General features: G+C 33.0%; 1 protein-coding gene across 2 annotated transcripts in view; it reads left to right on the top strand.

Annotated features, from left to right (window-relative positions):
- HTR1F (5-hydroxytryptamine (serotonin) receptor 1F, G protein-coupled) overlaps window positions 1-19217 on the top strand; it is an 89052-nt gene that overhangs the window by 5505 nt on the left and 64330 nt on the right. The window contains exon 2 of one of the 2 annotated variants that reach the window (XR_001145959.1): window positions 8656-8700. The gene's annotated coding sequence lies outside the window, so the exon portion shown is untranslated. Of the gene's footprint in view, window positions 1-8655; window positions 8701-8802; window positions 8875-19217 lie in introns of those variants that run through there. The other variant, XM_004675282.2, reaches the window with a different exon arrangement.

Genomic DNA, 19217 nt, shown 5'->3' with positions numbered 1-19217 from the left:
TCCTTCAAGTAGATATTACTTATTACAAATGTGACAATGTACCTCAGTTCTGATATTGCCCTGTAGTGTTCCTGTTTTGCTGTATCCAGATGGTAACACACATTACCTTCATGATTTTTTTTCTATACCTATACACCATTTAATTTCTTCTTTAACATCTTTAAATGAACTCACATTTTAAAATATAAATAAATGAAAGCAAAATTCTCATCACTATTGTCATGGAAAATCAATGTTACTGCTAAATAACAGGCAATGATAGAAAGTGTTGATATTATTATATTTTAATCAGAGATTTAATGCTAACTAAAAATCTTGAGCCTAAGGCTAACTTACCCTTGGCTTAAAAAAGGAGATAGCAATAGCAATAATTAAAAACAAATTTTCACCAAACTGATGCTCTCTCAAGAGATTAATCCAAAAGGAAAGAAAATTGAAATGAGAATAAATTCCTCATTATGTGATATTGTGTTATTTAATGCCATCACCAAATACAAGTGAAGTCATGTCCAATAGCTCCAGTGGGACTTGGACTTGGGAAAACTCCCTTCTCTTCTGTGTGTTTTGGCCAAACCTCCTCTACGCTATAGACATTGGAAATCACCATGTGCAGAGATAAGAGTTGTCAGGCCCAATCCACAGATTCATAACTACACTCATCTTCTTTTTCCCCTGACTGTTTAAGCCTCATATTCCAGATCCATCAGAGAAATTCCCACATTCCTTTTTAAAAAAAATTCTTACCAACCCAAATTCAGTCAATCTGAGTGCATCTCTTCCGTCTACTTAGTTGCTCATCCAATACCTTAATTTAATGCACTCTGTCTGGCCTGGACTATATTAAAATACCTATGACTGCATCTTCCTCACCTCTGAATTATCTGACTGTAATGTCACCAAATTAGTTTTAAAGTTTAGTTCTTTTCCATGCTTATTATTACCCTTTGGTGGATCCCTAGTTATGTCTGGGAATCAGCCAAGTCATATAATTTACCCTGCTAGCCCTCTTTTATCATTCAATTTACTTCCTGCCACTGCCTTATCCACCTAAATTTGGTGAATTTAGTCATTCACCAAAATTCAGATTTGATTGGTTTTTCTTTCCAGGCAGCCTTCCTTAACCAGAAAATAACCCACCCTTGTATACAAGGCATGAACCTTTGTAAGCTTCCTTGCTGTTTGTATTTTATTTACTTGTCCACATCTTCTCTTCAATAAGATCAATGAGTTCCTGGAGGCAGGAGTCTTTTTCTTTGCTTTCCCCCACACTGAGTGAACCTTAGAGCTTGACACAAAGGACAACAAAGGGAAACTTGGATTCTCATGTTGCCTGAGGTGAGAGCACCTGTAAACAAGCCAGGGCGCTGAACATATTCTGTTGGGTAGGAGTGGTGTTCTGAAAATCATTTAAAAACTTCTTTTTCTCCATTCAGTAGTGGAATTCTCTATGACAATTCACTCTTTCAAATTGTTTCCTAAAATAAAAGGTAAAAAGTAGTGAGAGAAGCTTTCTAACATAATCTTGTCTGCCCTCAACCACCAAGGCAGATGGTTGTTTTTCTTGTATAATAAAGCCTCAAGGGAAGAAACTAATATAAACTTACTCAAGAATCTACTTTAATATTCAGCTCCTTTTATTAATTTTCTATAATCTAAATTGGCATTGTTGTAGTCATTTCTGTTCTTTAAAATGAACAATGATTGTTACATTTTCCTCATGCCAATCTTTCATCTCTTTCAAAACTATGTCAACTAACATTGAATTAAACAATATGTTTATACCAAGATATTGATTGTCATTCACCTTTGCAAATATTTAACTTTGAACTTAATCCAAATTACAGAGGTTTTTGGTGCTATTTCAACTTAAATATTTCCTCTCTGTCTGCATTTCCTATCTTATAATTGACATATGTCAATATTTAATCATACTCATAAGGAAAATTGAAGTATCCTTTGAGATAGATGTTTTATATAAGTAGAAACCAGTCTATACATTAAAAAGCAGTGTTATATCAAATACCTAGCCTTCAAAAACCCTAATTTTATATTTTGAATTTATTATACGTTGTTTTTGAAGCATTTGTTATATTTTGAAAAGCATATAAGGTATGATTTGTTTTCTAAGTAACATTGCAAGTAAGATTCCTGACAATTGCATTAATGGCTACGATAGTTTCAGGAAAAGACTAATTTGATTCATGTTTATGAGAGGAGACTTAATTATGTAGTACAAGTAATAATGACTAGGTTAGTTGAGTGACTTCATACCTTCTTATATTAAATGTCTCTAGAAATAATGAGTCCAAGACTCAGCAAGTGGTCATTTCAACATTCTGTCTCTGTATTACCCAGTACACTCACTGCAACACAGCACTAATAATTCAAAGCATCTTTTATCTGCTCTTGGGAATTTGGCAACTGTGTTTGAAAAGGCAGGGACCCATTAATTCTAGCTGAAATAAAGGCAGCAGAGCTCCCTATTCTTACCTTTCATAACTGAAGTCTAGACTGTGTGATTTGGCTTCAGTTTTGAGAAAAGGAGCCTACATTTTAAATGCCTAAAGAACCAGTTTCTCTCAAATTCATCTGTGAACTTTGCCATCTTTCTTGATTATATTCAATCTGCCACAATTAGTCTTAGAACATATTGGAAGGAAAAGACCAGTATTCTTCCCTGCGTGGTCATAATCCAGGAAAGGACTTTTAAATGAATGGGTTAAACCCTGATAAACTAATTTTTGTCATAAAGAAGTATAACAAGATTTAACACAAGTATATGTTATTTCTCTTTCTATACATGTCCTTCCAGGTACACCTTCTCAAAGTTCCTTTCATTGACCATCATTGCTACCTCAGAATCTAACTAGAGAAGATCTATCTTTGCACTTTTTAAAAAGCATATAAGTGGATCATATTCTGTTGAGGTTGTGGGTAGGCAATAATTCTGTAGTGGCAAAATAGTTTGCATTAAAACTATTGTCATGTGTTGCACTACTAAATCTTTTTTAGAAAACATTGAATTTGCTATAAGATACAAATATATAATATTTATACTAAAATGCTAGGGAAGTACTTTCTGACTGAATAGACTTATGATTGTGATAGCATACAAAGATGATATTGGACCTCACTAAATGAAAAGTAGAAGGAAATCCTCTTCCCTGGATACAAGCTATAAATAGAAGAATAACTTTTTAAAACTTAGAACTATTCACAATTCCATGAGTACAACATTAATAACTTAAGAAAGAGCAAATTGCTTGATAGTTTTCACAGTTGTGTTCCTATTTGTTTAGCTTTACAACCTCACAAAAACGCATCTCCCCATTTTGTGGAAGAGAGAAGTGATTTCCAGAGACTCAGGGATTTGTCCTAGAGCAGGAATTGGAAAGTGTTGGGACTGGGGGCATACGTTCACAGTCAGCTTGGTCAGATCATGTTCCAGTTGGAGAATATGTTGCCCTTCAGTCCTAAAGTATTTGAGGAAAAAAAGGCAACATTCTTCTCCAAACTCAGAGAAGAATGCATTTTATCATTTTCATCGTTAGGTTTAAAACAAAAATGAATGGCAATATGTACACTTTAAACTAAGAAATATTTCTTTCATATTTTTTACAGGTGCTTTCAATATACAACAGTGTTTCAAATTCTGAGAATAAGAATTGGATATTAAGTCTTAGTTCTATAATTTTTTGCTGAATTAATAGCCAAAAAAATGCATCTCAATTTTTGTTAGTATATTTTTCATTTGATTAACTATAAGGTTACTTCATGGCAATTCATTCTATATGTCCCTTTTACATTATCTGCCCTTGCTTTTTTTCATACTACCATAGGATAAATATACCATGTTATAGTTCATAATACAGTTTGTGTCTTTCAGTGTTTTGTCAATATGTTGCAAATTTTTCTCTTTGCTGACATCTTTGAACTTGTTCCATAACTATTAATAATGATAAATTGTATATGATTCAACATTTCTTTGTTTTTTTTTTTTTTACTTTGGTTTGGTCTTGTCTTCATGAAACCAGAAATTAATTTATAACTTTCTATCCCAATATCACCTGGAATCATGTTTGTTTATATTTTCAATTTTAATGATCTTATTTTATCTTTAGTTATATTATCAAGTTGTCATTCATTCTATAGATCTATGTGATGAGTTGCTAACTAAAGACTTAGCCTATTGTCTTAATATATGTCTTGAAAAATTAATTACCATTGTACTATTATGAAGTATTAAATTTGACGTCAGCTAGATGCTTCTGCCCATGGTGGTGGTTTCTGTTTAGTTGCCCTCTCTCTTTACCCCTCTCTTCCTCTCAGTTGGTGTAACACACCTACCTACACTACCTTTAGTTATTGTAAATTTTAAGCTCTAGCCCTGTAGGGCACGGATTTTTATTTTTAATCACTTTATCTAAAAGTTTGTTTATTCTTTGTTGTTTGTCCCCCTCAGCATGGACTTTTTTGAGAGCTATCAAAAAGTGAACATTTTTATTAAAGTAGCATTTTAAATAAAAATTAACTTGAAAAAACCAACTGAATTTCTCATGGAAAAATAAAATTTTGACTTATTTCATGTTTGTCAAAACAATTTGATTATTGACTTTTTTATAAATTTCACATGTTTTTTGTTTGAATTTTTTTCCTAGGCATTTTTCCTAGCATATCGCATGAATTTCCTTTTGGTTATGGCTGGTTCACAGAATTTTTATTTTTATTCATTTGTCTTTAATCTACATATTTTGCCAAATTTTGGCTAATATGAATAGATGTTTAATTAAAAAAGAGAAAATAAGCATTAATATTTTCAGTGCTTATAATTTTTTTAATTCTTTACTTAAAAGCATTTTCTATGTTTTAAGCAAAACAATAGTATATAATTATATCTACAGAGCTATTCCACCAAAATTCCTAGATGTCATTCTCATTAGTATTAACCAAATAGTATAACATTGAATTCTAATTTTCCTCTTTGCTTAAACATTATTTTGAATGAGCAGAATAAATTATAAATTATAAGGTTTGTGGTAATATGTTGTCAATTGTTTAAATAGATTTAAATAAATAAAGTATTTATTTTAAGTATTATATACTTGACCAGAAAACATGGCTAGCATGACTTTTACCTGAGATGATTAATTAAGATTTTGTTTTGGCTTGTAGATATTTAACTTTCATAAATTCTACTCAATACTTGAAAAACAATGAATTTTATTCTATGTGCAACACTAAAATTCAGCTTTCTGTTAATCACATTTATTCTTATTTTAAGATTGATCTGTTAATATAGAGATCTGTAGAGACTATTACAATTATATTTTTTTTTCCATTGGATGTCCAACTTGAAGTTGTTTGTATTTTGTGGTATTTGAAGATACGTAATTAGACATTTGAAGATATATAATTGGCTGGTTGTGGCTTTTGGCCCAGTTTATATAGCATATGAGAACAGATAAATAGAAACTTTACACAGGAGTTATTAATTTTAAGAAACATTTAACCAGAATCCATATTATTAAATTATTTTTCTGAGATAAATCTCCTGTCTGGACTTACAAGCTTAGAATATTAAAACTTTTCCTTGGTTTTCCCCAAATAATCCAACACTTTTTTTTCCTATGCCCAAACAGCCACAGATTAGATGCTGACAAATTATCCTGATTTGAAGTAATTAAAATTTCTTCTCATAATTTCAGAAAAACTTCTTAACTTCGTACTTCTTAGATTCTTAATTTTTTAAATGTTTTGAGTGATTTCTAAAATACAGCTTTCACTTTCAGCCTATGTGTATTCTTAAAATCTGAATTGATTCTCTTATAGGTAGAATATATTTGGACATTTTTAAATATAAATTTATTTAATTGCATAGGAGAATTGGGGTTTAGGCCAGAGGTACAGAGAGTGGGAGGATTCACCAGGGACCCAGTGGGAAGCAGAAAAGACAGATCTACTGAAATACACTGCTGAAGGGAGTAGCAGGTGAGATAGGAGAAGTCTATTGTGCTATAATGTGGGTCAGCTCTCTGGCCAGGGATGGAACCTCAGATCATAGAGGTGAGACCTCTGAGACTTAACCCCTGGGCTGCCAGGGAGGCCCTGAACATTGTTTTTTTAATCGATTGAGTTACTTTACATCTCTTGTGTGGTTAATTTCATTGATTTTCATTGATTTCATTGATTTACATTTACATTTAAATGAACCATTGATAGGAAACCCTGACTATTGCCACTTTGTTCAATTTTCTGTTTTTTAGTTGTTTTGTTTACTTCTTCCCTTCTTGCTGTCTTTCTTTGATGCTTTTATGATTTTTTTTTAAATCTTAGTGGTATACTTTATTTACTCTTTACCACTTTTTAATTTACTATATGCTTTTTTTCATTATCATTACCATAAGACTTAACAATTACAGCCATTTTTATAAGGTGATAACCTAAGTCCAATCACACACAAAAAAATTATACTTTCTCCTACACACACTTTATATATTGATGTCAGAATTTACTGTTTAAAATATATATCCATCCCACGGGGATTACAATTGAGATGGAAAAGAAAAATGTACAAAATTATGTAAAAATAAACTGTTATAAAATAAAATTTAAAAAATCCAAAAAAAACAAAAAAATAAAATAAAATAAAATAAAATATACATATCCAAAGGCAAAATTTTATCATTGTAATTATTCTTAACATTGTCCAGAAACTAAAAATTGTCCATTTAGTTTCTACAAATATGCTTTTTATAAATATTCCTGACATTCAGCTATTCTTTCTATGTTTTTATCTAAATTGTTAATTTGTTTAATTTTTATTTTGGTGGAAACCCATGTAACCTAGTAACCCGTAGCAACAGCCAGGAGTTAAAAGATTGATGAAATCAAGTTCCTTTAACCAGTTATAGACAGTCTTCTTAATCAGGCCTCTATCTTAATTTCTAACTTTACACCTTACCAAATTAATTCACCATTTGCATTTCTCAACCATGTACTACTTGGCAGCTACGTCCTAAACAAAATCTCAGTAGAGAGTCTCTAAAAAAATTTTTCAATGTATTATCTTCTTACAGAATTTCTTTGTATATATTTATAGTTGAATTTACTGCCACTATGTGTTGTTTATGTATAAATCATGTCCCTTCACTCACTATGCCACAAGCTTCTGAAGGATCAAGTATATGTATAGTCAGTGACCAGTGACTAAAACAGGTTTTTAAAAATGCAGTTTTAGTAAGTAGATAAAGAGTTCAGTGAGTTTATTCCTAAGACTCTGATTAGTATCACCTGTTCAAGTCTCTAAATATCTTTGTGACTCTGTTTTTTTTTTAAAGATTTATTTGTGCATACAGAACTGGGGTACAGGCCAGAGGTGAAGGGGTGGTAAGAGGATTCACCAGAGACAGAGTGGGGAGCAGAACAGGCAGATCGTCGAAGTACACTGCTGAGGGGAGCAGCGGGCTGATCAGGAGAGGTCTGCCTAGGTGGATCAACTCCGGGGCTGGCGGGGATCAAACTCGGTGGAAGTGGCTTTAGCTTCTTAGTGCTGTGCTTTAACCCGCTGTGCCACCAGAGAGGCCCTGTGTCTCTATTGATATGCCTGTAAGAAAGGGTTAAAATAATTCTTGATCTTCATATTCTTACAATTATTATTTGGCATAAAACCAAAAAATTACTCCAGGAATGTTTTATAAGTATAAAGTATTATATGCTCAAAATGGATCTATCTGAATGTTGTGATTCATAGTTTTAATGAAATTCCAAATAGCCAAACACATGCATACACACACACTCTCTCTCACACTCACATTAAAGGATGTCATGTTTCTTATCTTTATTAATGTATTTTGGTATGTGCTTTGTTATCTGGTAGCTTTACATTTGAATGCTACCAAGGTTGGAAGTATTAACTTCACTTAGCATAGCATTTTTAATCACCTTAATTTACATTTTTATTCTTCTTTTAGATGTTAAATTCCTGAAAGGTAAGTATATAGTTTATGTTTTACACAGAGTCAGTAGTGACAGCCTCTTTGATAGGGATAGCAAATTGCTGAAATTTTATAAACAGGATAAAAAAAAATTTAGCAATGATAAACAATAGGTCAGAAAATAACCTTTACCATTCCTATTGCAAAATTCCTGTACAGGTCTGCATTTTAGCTAGCTAAACATTATTCATGAGCCCTTGAGACTCTACCAGTTGGGAATACAGACACTTGTTGAATTTTTGAGAGCTCTAGCCTTTGTTCTGTATATTAACTAAGCAATGCTTTTGCATTCTGCAAACAAATTTTACAAATGAGATGCACAGCTGGAATGTAACTTGACCTCTGCTTCTGGCAGTTTTGCAGATGCACTTACTACAAGTAACATAAAGAAAGTTTAAATTTAAAAAGTTAGAGAAGACAAATGGTAAGAATACTGACGTGTTTTAAATATTTGTCAAATTTTTCATCTTCTTTTGAGTTTGCAGATGCTGTCTCGGTTCTATTGCTCATGTTTCTGATGAAGGCATGCTATATAAAGCACAACTCTGTCAAATTCACAGGAGTCAGTGGAAAGATATTCTTTGTGAGAAAAAGAATTGACAAGTACAAATTCTGCAGAGAATGTCTGATAACCTTCAGAGATACTACTCTATTTTTATAGGATCCCAAAGGAGACACCATTATGAAGGGAAAAAAAGTTCTTGTGATTTATTCTTGGTTGCTTTAAAGAATTATACAAATACTGTGTAATTTTGGAATTGTTCACCTATTTATTTGCTTCATATTTGATTTTTTTTTTTCTCAACAGTGGGACCTCTGCTAAGATGTAAAGCGACCTCCGAGTGACTCTGAGAACCTGAGCAAGCTGTACGGCACATGTGTAAGATAAAATTTTTCCCTTATTTTCCTGTGTTGATACCAATTGTTATATACAGAGGAGAGTTAAATTTAAAGAGGAAATTTAAATATAATCCATATACAAAGCAATAAGACTGATATCAAGCTGATTCTGAAGAGTTAGACTTGATGTTAGCATAGTAAGTTTGCATATTCCCTTTCTGTCAAGGAAAAACCTAGAATATACTTGTTTTTCAGACAGTCTTCCAGTACCCCATAAAAGCTATTCCATCAACATAAGAATCTAAGCAGAGGAATGGAGGAAGATAAAGCCTTGAACCTAAATATCATCCCATTCTTCCTCTTGATTCCAAGGAATCCTTACCTCGATTATATATCCCACAGATGTGTCATCAAATCATTTCACATGCTAAGCCAGTATCCAGTAGGAATGAGGCTGAGCGTACCATACCTAAAGAGACAAGTTAATCTCCAGGCTATGCAAGTTCTGTCTTAAATTGTGTGTTCTAAGTACCTCTCTTGCCTTCTCCTAGTTTCAGGTACGAGAGAAAAGTATAATGAGATGTCTTAATCAGGTTGGGCTGCTGTAATGAAACACTGTAGATTAGGTGGCGTATAAACAATAGAAATTTATCTCTCTCGAATCTTGATGCTGGATAGTTCAGGATCAAAATGTGTTTATAATTGGTGTCTGGGAGTTTTCTTTCTGATTCACAAACAGCTGTCTTTGCTATATTGCCTCACACGTGCATGTAGATCTCCTAGTTCTCTTTTATAAGTACCCTAATCCCATTCATGAGGATTCCACTCTTCATGACCTAGTCAGTTTCCTTCTCCTGTGGGTTAAAACCTTTTGATGTTTAAGTTTCAATATAAAGAATTTTTAGGGAACATAATCAATCAGTTTATAGCACAGGGTAACTTTGAATCCCCTTTATAAGCTCTACAGGAATTTGACTAGTCTGGTAGCTTATTGAACCCTATAAAACCTTATTAGTTTTTATTATTAAAAATTATTAAACATTATTGGGTTCAACTTTGGCCTGAAACTGCAGGAAGCATGGAAATATTCTTCACAATCTTGTTACATGTAGAACAGACAAATTTTGCCTACAGATTTCACTATTCTAAACAGTTCAATGAATTGTCTCATACACTTTTTTCTTTTATTTGAATTATTGCTACATGACAAGTATCTAGCAATAGGATTACTGGTCAAATGACGTGAACATTTTGATGGTATTTACTTACTGCCAAGTTTTTTTTTCAAAAGAATATTTTGAATTGTCATTGTAATATTTATAGTGATGTTTGCCATCATAAGATGCAATTATATATTTGGAAATATGCTAATATGCTGTTAGAATAATCACATAATAGCAGTTCCTATGATGATTAATCATAATCTTTATTTCTTTAAATTTACTTTTTAAAATAATAAATGTGAAGGATAATACTACTATAGTTGGTTAAAATCTCTTAACTTTGTTCTAATTAGTATTACTAGTTTTCTCTTATAGGTAGGAATGAGCCTAGTAAAAAGTGACTAAAATTTGTAGATACAACCAGCAATAGAGGTATAGTTTGGCATGACTACATCAAATTTTCAAGTTTGAAAATTAACTTAGGAAAATCAAATTTTCAATTATTTTAAATGATACTATTTTCCAGTGAAGGTAATTTCCAAGGATTCCCTGATTGATTTGATTAAGATAAGTAAAAATAGAATTGCCAGTGAGTGAATCAATTCTTTGGTAACATTTGGTATTTCATAACAATTGTGCTTTATTCAATATTGAATTACTACCTACAGGTACTAAATAATGCATGGCATGTGCTCTTACCCATGAGCATGTGCTCTTACCCATGAGCCTCCTTTTTAGGACATGTCAATGTTAAAATGGGGTAGGAGTCTCTTTCCAGCCCTCTTCTCTTCATCCACACTCAGATTGTCTCTACTTCTCCTATGGCTTAAAAAAAAACTCACTTATTCAAAAAGTTCTGCAGATCAGTACTACCAGTACTGAATCCCTAGATTTAGATATCAAATGGCTATACAGTGTCATGCTTTGTATACTTAATCTATGTCTAAATATCCCAGCTAAACTTGCTCCTTCCCAAATCTTACCTGTTTTTATGATCATGCCACTAAGCCCCTGCAACATAGGCCATAAACATGTGTGTTATTCCAGACACTTCTTTTTCCCTGTCACTTTATCTAATCCATCAACAAGCCTATTGGTTCTACTTTCATGTACATCTTTTATCATGCCTTAGGAAATGCTACATGATTGAATCCATCTCCACAATTTCAAGCCCATCTTTATAAAACAGGAAATTTTACTTAATCACTCTTCATAGCACACAAACTGCCTGAAAATTATAATAATGTTTACCCACCTAGTGTCCCTCTTTCTTATGAGGAAGGCACATTTTTTTCAGTTTTATTCACATACTAACAATGCTGCCTGGTACACTGCAGACATTCTGTAATAATTGTGAGTGCATGAGTTCATAGCCATAGTCTAAGCCCTTCAGAAACAGGCCTGAAGTGATGGGCATCAGACTACAGCTGCATGTGACCACCAGTGCGCTAGAACCGAGTATGCCATACATGTGCTTTCTTAACACAATCTTTGTTTTTGAAACACATAAAACATCATTATTTCTTTTGAATATTGGGGGTCAACAATGTCATACTGACTCCAGTAAATAATTCTACTTCTTTTAACATAATATAATTCTACTAGAATGAAGAAGACTTTCAAAAATATAGCAAGAGAAAAACTTTTTTTAATGACTCATTTATTCATACAGAACTGGGGCACAGGCTAGAGTTGCAAAAACAGATTGGGGAGCAAACAGGCAGATTAATGAAGTACACTGCTGAGGGGAGCAGCAGGCATGACAGGAGAGGTCTGCTGTGCCATGTGAGTCACCTCCCTGGCCCGGGATCGAACTAGTGCTAAAACTGCTGTGGCTAGCTTTGTAGTACAATACTTTGACCCCTTGCACTTTAGAAAAACTTTCTTTAGAAAAAATTATTATCCAAAGCCAAAAAATATATATATATCAGACAGGTTCACTCATAGTAGGAGTGTAGAGATCAGGAAATATACATATATACTTAAACATGAAAAAATAAATTTTATTATCCATATCCCAGCCATCCTTCCCTCCTATCTCTGAAAATTTTATGCTTAGAAAAAAATTGTCTTTCCTCCCATAATCAAAAATGATGTTCAGCTTTGATGGCAGTGATCATAAGGAATATAACTATGCCCAATTATTTCAAATTGTGCAAAAGCCAAAATCCATAAAGCTGTGTCATGGTCATAAATCTGTTTTTCTACTCTTCATGTCTTAAATGCCCTAACAACTTCTCAGACAATAGCCATAATAAATGAGCTTCCTGCTGGGATTTTCGTATCTCACCAGAATAGTGTGTTTTAGATCTTAAAAGTTGTATTTGATATATTTAAATTATTTTAAATAATAAACCAGAGTTGCCCTGATGTGACTGATAATGAAATTTATAGACCACTATAGAGTTCCTTTGTCTGGACCTGCAACAAATTAACTACCAGAAAATATATGAAATGGTGAAATGTTCTGTTATAAAATCCCTGGTTTCTCTCTACTGAATTTATTTTAGTAATTGCTCAAATATATCTCATTGTTTGCAATTAGATTTACTCTCCTAATCAAAGCCTGGTCTTCTCTCCATTTTCTCTGTGTTGGTTGGTGGTACCTTAGTTTTATCTAGTCTCTTCAGCCAGAAGAGTCATTCCATAATGCCCAACTTTCCTTAATTTCATGCATCAGTTGAATCATGATAGCGTCTCAGTTCTGTGTACAAAATACCCCTGACATTTATCTATTTCCTCTTTTAAAGTACTGTGGTCCCTTTGGAAAATGGACTCTAGTCTCACAGAGGTGCATTCATCTGGATTCTGGCTGTACGCATCCTTCCCCTTAAAATCAGAGAGGAGTCTATCTCCTCAGAATCAGGTCTCATGTCTCCTCCTTGAAGGACAGAAGGATTTCGGGGTGGTTAGTTGACTTATTAGTAAACAATCTACTGCAGAGATGCTACTGGAGGCAGGAGTTTCTGTAAGAAGAGAAGATGAGATACCAAACAGGCAGAGTTTCACTTTCTGTCAGCCTCTACTGGTAGCATCATCTTGGGCAAGTTCACCTCTCAGGATGTTAATTATTTTGACTTTGAGATCATAATTTATATATCATGTAAGTTTGTGAAAATGATATAAGATCTTTCCTGATATTTGTTGGACACTAACCAACTGTTAGTTCTCTTCTTGAATCCTCCTATCATTTGTAAGCATCCTTATATGATACCCAGAAATCCTGCAGGAAATCAGCATACTTGCCTAGCTCTCTTTGACTAAGATCTGCTGAGTACAAAGAATTTATTTCTCAAACAGGAATGAGACCTTGTTCTCTCTCAGGAGACCTGTTTCAGTCTGCTTCTACAAATCATCATTCTAGATTAGCTGAAAATTAATTCTCTTCAATGTTTTATTTCAATTCTTTTATTTTAATATGCAGTGTTGACTAGGTTCTAAAAAGACACATCTTTCTTACTCTACTCTTGAATACTTTTACAAAATGAACTCTGATACTCGTTGTTTCTTACATAAAGTTCATGGTCTGTCCACTCCTTTGTACCAGGATACAAAGAATTTATATTATAAATTCTTTATTCATACAGAGGTACAAGAACAGATTGGGGAGCAAACAGGAAGATTGACTGGTAGCTTTGTACGAGTCAATCTCTCCTTTGCTACTAGAATTATTTCCATTGCTTGAATGTCCAGGAAATGCCTGATATTCTCAGATAATATCTTCTGTAAACTTTCTCCAAACTTTGCCTCACTATACAGTGTTACCATTGTGTTTTCATATGTCTCTAAACATGTGTATCTTGTCAACGTTTTGTCTTACCCTTTATCACATAAATTTCTTGAAGAATGACAATGTCATGACATAAAGGATATGCTTGAAACTCCACAAAAATGTTCCTATCTCAATTAGCCATTTAAGGTTTTTTTTACTTTTTTAAATTTTCTTTGTCATACTGTGCAACCATTTTTTATCCTATATGATACACAAATGTGACTCTTACACAAATACTATTTTCATATAATTCTGAATATCAATATTTGAAAACTATATGAATATTCCAGTTTGTGTGCTTCTTTCATTTGTATGAAAATCTCATTCTGTGAGATTTGTAAGTTAAAAAATCTCAAAGTCCTGTTTAATTTTAAAATCCCATAGAAAACAGAATCATATTTTAATGAGTATATTACAAATAGATAAATTAGAAAGCGATGAAGCATACTTTCAACAACCTTCAAATTAAACGTCTTTCTTTCCCCCAAATTGTTTCTTATTGCAAGTTGGTGCCCCAAAATATATCCCTACCATGATAAAAAGCTCTGAGAGAAACTTTTTACTTGGAAAAGGGTAGAAGAATAACTGGCATCCAACTACTAAAGCATACTTAGCACAACCAGACCAGAGGATCTACATATCCAGGTTCTAGATGTCTCTGCTAGGGTAGCTTTACGAGGTTCTGTGGCTCCGTGTATACTTTTCATCACTGAGGTAAGAGAAACAGCAGAATCCTCTGACATGTAACCAGTAAGCTTTTTCTTGTTGGCATATCTAGATCAAAATAGTTGAAGAGTTCTGTAATTCTGTCTGGGAATGGAAAGGGTAAAAGTACTGAACCTTTCCATATGTGTGATATGTTCATATTATTTACATTAGCTTAAAATCTTTTTACAAATTTTGTCCTCTCTCAAAATACCTGGTAGATTATTAGAATTCTCAGCTATCTAAGTTTGTGTATAAGAATTTTAAAAAAAAACCTACTTTGTAATATAACTGACAATGGGGAACTTGTACTTCCTGACAGAACATGAACTGAGAGTGTCATTCAAGTTCGATTAGGTAAGTATTAAAAAATATTAGTCTCCTGCCTGGGGAAAGATAAGAATATTTTTAGTGCCTTTTCATTACTTTAAAAGGAATTTTCTAACACATTTAGTTTAAGCATAAATACAACTCTTTAATTATCTGTAACAATGGCGATGGAAAATTGAAATCCTTAGATAATCCAAAATTTTATTTTAAAGAGCACATTAAACTTTTGTACCCATAGATTTTCTTCACATTATTCAGAGCCAAGAATTAATTTTCATGCTTTCTGCATATTTTTTTGATACTTCATCAATGGTATAGGGACTGATTAGCAACAAGGTAGGCTCTAAGTAGAGTAGACAGGAAATGAGTGAAATAAGACCCAAAGCAACTGAATTAATCACAAAACTTGTATCTAATCTTTGAAATTTTAAAATGAAGCCAATTTTCATTTTATGACAAATTCTAAGAACTAAATACAAAACATTTTGAGTGTGTAAATTTCTAGGATTGATCACCTTGCTGTTTAAAAATATAGTTACTATCTTCAACTTTCTAAGTGAAATAATGCTGTAACTATTTTGAACCTTATCAAATCTATTTGCCCCAAGCAATCAAACAAAGAGCATTTCATCAACTAAAACCTATTACAGATCTAGTCCCATTTCAAAGGCAGATTTATAATTGCTTCACTTATTATGCAAAGTCAACATACAAAAATAAAAAGTTTCCTGATTCTCTCATTGGTATTGCCTCTCCCTTTGAAAAGGTTCACCATTGAAAGTGGTTATTGTAAAACCAGTGTATATAGCGAACACAGCAGAAACCAGGGTCAATGGTGACTCCTTTTGCCTATTGCGTAACCCCATTTTTGCTTCAGACTTTACTATTTTTGATTGGGTGACTTCATGACTATGTCTATTAATATCTAAAAGGATTTTTATTTCATTATAGTCATTTGAGGATAAGTAATGTTCTTTATTGGTATGAAACATGCAGAATCTGAAAACCAGCATTGGAGCCAACAAAGGAAACATAAGTGATGTTGGATGTGCCTAAAACAAACAAACAAAAAAAACAAAAAAAACAACAACTGTCATCTTCTCTAATAAGCTAATATCCAAATCTTGCAAAACTGACAGAGGAAGAAATTCTCCATTCATAAGAAAGCATGCATACACTGCTCCTCGCATTCCATCTCCTGTGACTTCCCATTTCACTAGGGATCTTTTGGTTACTTTTCCACTTCTACACTGGCTTGAGTGGAACTAAGTACTACGTCTGGGCTTTTATACTTGTGCTTTCTGTTTACCACACATATAATTAATACTGTTTTGTTGCTGCAAGTAAAACAGCCACTCATGGAGACAATATATATGTCATCCTTGAGCACAGAGTAATTTATTTAAATTGTTTATAACAGTACAATATAAATGATTCTTTACTCAGAGATAGCTATATCATTTTTAGAGTCCAATTGCAAAGTGAACATGCCAGGCACTGGTCATGGACCTGAAGTCCTATCCCATGGCAGACTGAAGGTCCTCGGCATCAGACTACACTAGACACAGGTGTAGTCTTCACAGTCCCCAGCCTAAACTTCAGTGGAGTTTCCAGTCCCAGCCACTGTCTCTCCCAGCCCCTCAAGACATAGACCACTCGACCTACACTGAATCTCCGGGGTGGAGGGTAACTGTATTCAGGGAAGGATGTACAATGAGTTAAGGTCCATATCCCCCCAGGACAATAAGCTGTGACTTCAAGCAGCTGACTTAATGCTCCATTGTCTCATTGGACTTCATTCACAAAATGTCAGTTCAAAGAAAAAAATTACTACGAATCCCAAGATAGCAAGCCAGTGCATTAAGTCCTGACTACAGGCCTTTTCTGAGCCAGGTAACACAGACTGTACTTCCAGGAAGCCAGCCCTCACTCTACTACATCAAATATGATGTCTTTGTGTGTTAAACTAAGCTCAGTCAGCACAACAATGTAATATGGTTTATGATACCTATCTTAAAAAAAATATGGAAGTCCTAGTAGACTATGCATATAGAGCAATAGCATTATCTTAGTTATTTGCTTTTCAAGTTTATGTACATCTAAAACTGAGTCAAGAAGTATTATTTCGAGCACAAAAGGTTGAATGTCATTACCCATTTTTAAGTTGAAACCATATTTCTTCCTAGTGTAAATTTCATCAATGGATCATACATTCTCCTAAAGAGAGACCCCAATTAGAAGTAAATTGAGCCATTAGTTTTGGCTCCTTGTGAATATGTGATTCTCTAGATGTGAGTTAGCTAGTCCAAATTGTTTGGGTCTTTGCCATGTAAAACAATTTAAAACTTTCATCAAGAGCACAAGAGACTGGTGATGGCATATGTGTGAATAAGTGGTGGGAATTCCATGGGGACTACAACCAAATTGAAAAAGCATACAATGTACAAAAATGTAGAATGATATAAAAAATATATAAAACTTTTAAAAAGTCAAACATGTTCAGACCCTCACATTAGCTATATTGTGCAAATGTAAAGGATCCTAACTTAATAATGGTCACAAGCACTAAACCTACATCCCATATTAGTTATCCTGATTATTTCCTGATTATTTCCTATTCATGCCCATTACTTTCAGCAAAGCAGTCAGAATGCAGTTCATTGTCTGCGAGCAGATATACTGCCCACTTGATCAAATGGATTCCATACTAGTGTCTGGCTCTTTTGGAGAACTTTGTGATTTTATGGAAGCATATCACAGTTTTAGAAAGAAGGCAATAATCCTATTCTCTTTCCACTGAAATTAAGATTGTGAATAAGCACAATGTGCTCATAAAATACCATTATCAAACTACATCCATTGAGATGGTGGTGGTTTTAATTTGAAGAATCTCATTCCTCTTTTCATTTTTATTTTTTGTGTTGAGTCATAACAATGTATCCTTGTGAATAATAATCTTCCAGAGGATTTTATTTGTTCATTTGGACCATAATTATGATTTCCACAAGTGACTTGTTTTCATCATAAAATCTATTCAGTTGTTTTGAATAATAGCAATATTTAGTCAGTGTTGAATATGGTAAAGCCATAAAAGTCCTTAAAACTTTAAATACTTTAGAGTTAGTTTTCAATTTATTAATGACTAACAGTGTAGACTGATATCAACCATCAAGTTATAAATCCAAGTTATTTTTGTAAAGGTCCCATGTTGGAGAACTTGATAACAATGTATAGAAATAATTCACTAAACTTCTCATTCCTATCCTTAGTTCTATAATTCTAAACTAATTATGACAGTTTTTAATTTTGAATTATTAATATGGCATCATTACAATGAAATAATACTTTGTAGATTATAGGAAAAATATTTCATACTATTCACATCAATGATTTGTTATGATAAAATGTTTTTTTTTTTCATAGATTTACCTCTGATGAATTTTGGGTTTTTAAAGAGTCATCTATTTAATATTTTATTTGTATTCAGAAGGATATATATATACTCTAACGTGTATCACTTATCAGGCTATATTAATTTCTAAAATTTCATGAATGCTCATTTTCAATAGTATTAGATAGAATTTGTTTAGAACCCAATCAAACTATCTTCTGTTAATTAAAAACGAAAAGGAATTTAATCCACATAACTGAACTGAGCAGAAGCTCATGGTCTCACACAATGTTATAAAGGCTTAGTTTTTCTCCACATTCTCAGTTTTGGCGTTTTTTCTCCCCTCTGTGTTAGTACATTTTAATAACAATAATACAGTCTCAAAACCAGCAATTAACTTTGGTAATACATGCTTGAGTGCTTTTATGCCATCTTATTACATGTAACTATCACCAAAATCATGCTACAAAAGTAGCCATCACCACAAATATCTTCATGCTACTCTCATAATCTCACACCTCCTAGAACCTGATAACCACTACTCTTTCCTCTATATGATTTTGTCATTTTGAGAAGATTATATAGATGAAATCATACAATATGTGAAGCTTTGTTGTTTTTTTCACCCTACATAATACCCTGTGAGCCATCCAGTAGTTCCTTTTCATTGCTAATTGTCTTATGTTGCTTTTAGTTGAAACATTTTACATTCAAACTGTTATACTCTCATTCTGTAATGAGCTAAACTGAAAACTAATTGAATTATACACACATTTGATGAAAGTAATAAGTTAAAAAGAAACAGAATTGGTAACGTCTCTTCTTAAAACTAACTAACCTGTTTGCTGAGCAAATCTAGAAACGATCTGTGTTTAGAGTGATGAATTGCCCCATGCTATAATCCCAGTAGATCAGAAAGCGCCGTCCTAAAAAAAAAAAAAGCTGCTTCTTTTTCCCATAATCCCCCAAATCCCATCCTCAGTCAATCCTTTCAATCATACCAGGAAATTAAAAGTCTTCAT

The sequence above is a fragment of the Condylura cristata genome, unplaced genomic scaffold, assembly GCF_000260355.1.
Source record: "Condylura cristata isolate star-nosed mole 26May11 unplaced genomic scaffold, ConCri1.0 scaffold00003, whole genome shotgun sequence".
In the NCBI taxonomy this organism is placed as follows: domain Eukaryota; kingdom Metazoa; phylum Chordata; class Mammalia; order Eulipotyphla; family Talpidae; genus Condylura; species Condylura cristata.
Note: the sequence above shows the minus strand (reverse complement) of the source record. Positions and strands in the feature narration are given on the sequence as shown.